Source organism: Arachis ipaensis, chromosome B10 (assembly GCF_059453495.1).
Source record: "Arachis ipaensis isolate K30076 ecotype BB chromosome B10, ASM5945349v1, whole genome shotgun sequence".
Lineage (NCBI taxonomy): Eukaryota > Viridiplantae > Streptophyta > Magnoliopsida > Fabales > Fabaceae > Arachis > Arachis ipaensis.
In genome coordinates, this window is record NC_142435.1 from 18,682,994 (window position 1) to 18,687,696 (window position 4,703).

The 4,703-nt window shown below is 39.9% G+C and overlaps 1 pseudogene; it reads right to left on the reverse strand.

Annotated features, from left to right (window-relative positions):
- Positions 1–1,419: 1,419 nt before the first annotated feature.
- On the reverse strand, positions 1,420–4,237 carry LOC148579311 (uncharacterized; annotated as a pseudogene).
- Between the last annotated feature and the right edge of the window lie 466 nt (positions 4,238–4,703).

Below are 4,703 nucleotides of genomic sequence, written 5' to 3' on the forward strand. Positions count from 1 at the left end.
ACTGTCACTTGCTTTTTGCTCTTCCATGAAACTAGGGCAGTGCCAATATAGAAGCAGTAGGCTGTCACAGATCTTCTTGAATCAGGACATGCCGCCCAGTCAGAATCAGCAAATCCAGTGACACACAGATCAGAGGTGGCCGAGAACACTATGCCAGTGGCAGGGGAAGCTTTGATGTATCTGAGAATTTGATGGACAGCACTGAGGTGAGAAGTAGTGGGGTGGTCAAGGTATTGACTCAACTTTCCAATGGCAAAGCTAATGTCAGGTCGGGTGTTGGTCAAATAGAGCAATTTGCCAACTAACTTTCGATATTCTGTAGAATCTGAGAGGGGAACGCCTTCAGTTTTGCTGAGTTTGGTACTATAGTCCATAGGGGTAGAAGCAGGCTTGCAGTTCTCAAAGCCAGCATCCTTCAAGATGTCCATAGCATACTTTCTTTGATTAAGAAGAATGCCCTCTTTCGATCGCGCAACCTCCATCCCAATAAAGAATTTCAAATCTCCAATGTCTTTGATTTTGAACCTATCATCCAAGACTGTTTTGACAGCATTAATTTCTCCCAAATTATTTCCAGCCAATATCAAATCGTCAACGTAAACCAACAATGCAGTGAATCCAGATTCAGTTTGCTTAGTAAACAAACTATAATCAGCCTTTGACTGAACAAAACCCAACTCAACCAGAACAGATTTCAGCTTTGTATTTCACTGTTGACTCGCTTGTTTTAGACCATAAAGCGACTTTTCAAGCTTGCACACTTGACCAGCTTTGACGTCCAACCCTTGAGGTGGTTTCATGTACACCTCCTCATCCAAATCGCCGTGCAAGAATGCGGTGTTGACATCAATTTGCTTGAGGAACCATCCCTTTGCCGCAGCCACAGCCAAGACAACTCTCAAGCTGCCCAACTTCATCACAGGGCTAAATGTGTCCCGATAATCAATCCCAGGGACTTGGGTGAATCCCTTCGCCACTAATCGTGCCTTGTAGCGTTCAATGCTGCCATCAGGGTTGTATTTCACTTTGAAAACCCACTTGTTGCCAATTGCCTTCTTGCCGGGTGGAAGTGAAGTGAGCTTCCAAGTTTGACTTTGCTCAAGAGCTTGGAGTTTATTCTTAATAGCATCAACCCAACAAGATTGAGTAATTGCTTCACTGTAGTGCTTGGGTTCAATGTTAGAAGATATGGCTAGAGAATATGCAGTATGTGATGCAGAAAATTTTTCATATGACAAATAATTCGATAAAGGGTACCTTTCAGATTTTCGGAGTCGAAGCCGAGAAGTGGTAGCATTTAGACAATGATAGTCTTGCAAATGTGATGGTGCTCTGCGAATTCTTGTTGATTTTCTTAACAGGGGCAGTGGTGATACATGTTGAGGTGCAAGTGTGTGATTTTGTGGCATATTTGTTTGACTAGGTTGTGGAGATTGAATTGGTGGTGTATGTGCTTAATTGAAATTTTGTGGGGGCATTATTATTATTATTGAGAGTCTCAGTGTGTGAGTTGGATGCAGGTGATGCTTGATGATTAGTGTGTGTTGTGTGAGGTTGAAGAATGATGTCATATGCAAAGGGGTCAGTTTTGAACTGAATAGAAGATGCAGTATGTGTGCTTTGGTCAGGGTGTGTGCTTAAGTATGAAAAATGATCTTCATAGAAGGACACATCTCTTGAAGTAAAGATCTCTCTAGTCTTTAGATCAATTAAGAGATATCCCTTGGTACCCTCCTTGAAACCCAAAAAGGCACACCTTCTAGATCTTGGATCCAGTTTCTTTCGATTTGCTTGGAGTGTACTGGCATATGCCAGACACCCAAAAACCCTTAAATGAGATATGTCAGGTAAAGAGTTATGCAAAGCTTGATAAGGTGATAAATTGTTAAGAAAATTTGATGGTCGTCTATTCATGATGTGAACTGAATATGAAATTGCATATTGCCAAAAACACTTAGGTACATTTGAGTGGAAGAAAATTGCTCTAGTTATTTCAAGAATGTGTTGATGTTTCCGTTCAACAATACCATTTTGTTGAGGAGTTTCAACACATGATCTTTGGTGTAATATACCAGTTTCATTGAAGAAAGACTGCATCAAAAATTCAGTTCCATTATCGGACCTTATACATCTAATTTTGCTGTCGTACTGTGTTTTAACAAAATTTACAAAGAATTTAATGAGATCAGCAACTTCAGTTTTGTTTTTCATGAAAAATACCCAAGTGAACCTTGTTTTATCGTCTACTATGGTTAAGAAATATCTATGTCCTCCCGTAGAGGGAATGGCCAGCGGGCCCCAAACATCCACATGAATTAAATCAAAGGAAGTTAATGAAACTGTGCTGCTATTATTGAATGATAATCTCTTTTGCCTTGCTAGGTGACATGAGTCACAAGGCTGTACATCACTGTCACAATGAATGAATTTGAAAATTTTCTTCATTTCTTTCATTCTATGGAATGGTGCATGGCCTAACCTAAAATGCCATAGTTTTGTGTTTGAAATATTCAGTATTGGCATATCTACATGAGTTTTATTTGATACTTGTACAATTTCTGATCGCACAGCATCACAGTTCAAGGTATAAAGGCCACCACACACTCTAGCTGCTCCAATCGTCTTCTTCGAGAGTAAATCCTGTATCTCACAATCGTCATCAGTAAAACTCATTTTACAATGCAAATGTTTTGTGGCTTTTGATACTGATATCAATTTGAAATTGAAAGATGGGACGTATAATGCATTTGTGAGGTACAGTTTATTTGAAAATTTGATAGTTCCAGCTATATTGCTAATGGTTTGTGCACCATTAGGCAACCGAATGATTATAGGAGCTATCTTGAAATGAGTTTGAAAATCTTCTAGGCAATAGGATACATGAACAGTAGCTCCTGTATCTATTATCCAAGAACCATGTTTTGATGTAGAAATGTTTAAAGCCAACACACTTGACTTAAAATGCATGATATGCACCAAGTTACCTTGATGAGGTACTTGTTCTAGGGTTGTGATTTGGTTAGCACTGTGGATCTGCTTTGCTTCTCCCCTGTTGAGTAAAGCTAGTAGGGCTGATTTCTGCTCTGGAGTAAAGTCAACATTGAAAATTCCATTTTCTTCCACACAGCCAGAATCATCAATGCCATCGCCATTTATTTCAGCACTGAAATTCACTGCTCCCAAACCTCCGTTTGAGTTCAGATTTCTCTGTCTAAGATGGGGGGGGGGAACCATGTTTCTTGTAACATACATCTACTGTGTGGCCTCCTTTACCACAGTATGAACACTGCATTCTACCTCTTCCCGTTTGTCCTCTCCCAGAGCCTTGGAATCTACCTCCTCTACCTTTTCTTCTCCCTCTGCCTTGTGAGGTCTCAGCAGTGTTGAAGGAATTGGTAGAGTGTAATAAGATCTTGGGGTCTATGGTATCATCCATGGTCTGATTCTGCCTTTCTTGTCTAGTCATCATAGAAAACACAGCCTTTAAATCTGGCAGTGGCTCCATCAGCATGACCTGAGCTCTAACATTCGCAAACTGTTCATTAAGTCCTCTTAGGAATCTAGTTACATGATCTTCCATTCTATATTTTCGCATTTCTCCTAATCCACAAGTACACACAGATTCACAATTGCAGGGTGGAATTGGCCTGAAATCATCAAATTCTTCCCATAGTGACTTCAGTTTTGTGAAGTATTGTGTCACGCTCATTTCTCCTTGTCTTGTTCCGTATAGCTCCTCCTGCAGTTCTGCAATTCTAAATCTATCACCCTCATGGTACCTGTGTTTCAGGTCCTCCCATAGCTCATATGCAACCTTGTTCCACATCACGCTTCGGGTGATTTCAGGGTTCAGCGAGATTTTAATCCAGGCTAAGACATATGTATTACATCTATCCCACAGTTCAAACAATGGATCATTCTTATCAGGTTTCTTTAAACTTCCATCAACAAATTTCAGCTTATTTTTCGATTTTAGGGCTAACAACATCGCATTGCTCCAACTACTGTAATTCTTGCCATCAAGAATGGTAGGGATGAGGGGAATACCAGTATTTTCAGAAGGATGAAGGTAGAAGTGACTCGATAAATCTTGGCTAGGGTTGCTGCCATTCCTGTTGAGGTGAGCCTGAATCGATGAGATCTGGTTCAAGAACGCCGCGATACCTTGAGGATCGAGACCTTGGAAGGAATTACTTTGGTTCATTTGGAATTGCTCTGAATTTTGAGTTGGATCCATCACTAGGTTTCAGATCGTGCACTTGATGTGTGCTTTGATTTGAATCATGAGCTTCTCTTTCCTCAATCGTTGTTCCTTCTATTCTCACCCCTTTGGGTTCCACGCTCACCGCACCATGTTGAAGGTGCGGAAGGGGAGTGTGAGAATAGAGCAAACGTAGAAACAGGGAGAAGAAAATGAGAGTACTTGTTCTCTCAGTGTACTCAATGATGAGTCACGCCTTTACACTGTTACAACAATCAAATATATATATTGGTCATCTAACCAACTGAGCTAGAATAATTAAGGACTAACTAAAAATTTCTAACTAATTTGTTGTTTCTATTATAGGCTACTTGTCTAACTAATTTGTTGTTACAACTAGTAAATCAATTAACTACTAATTGCTAAGCTAGTATATCAAGTAACAGTCTATCTCAAATTATATTCCCTCAATCTCTACCTTCTATATTTTTAACAATAAATA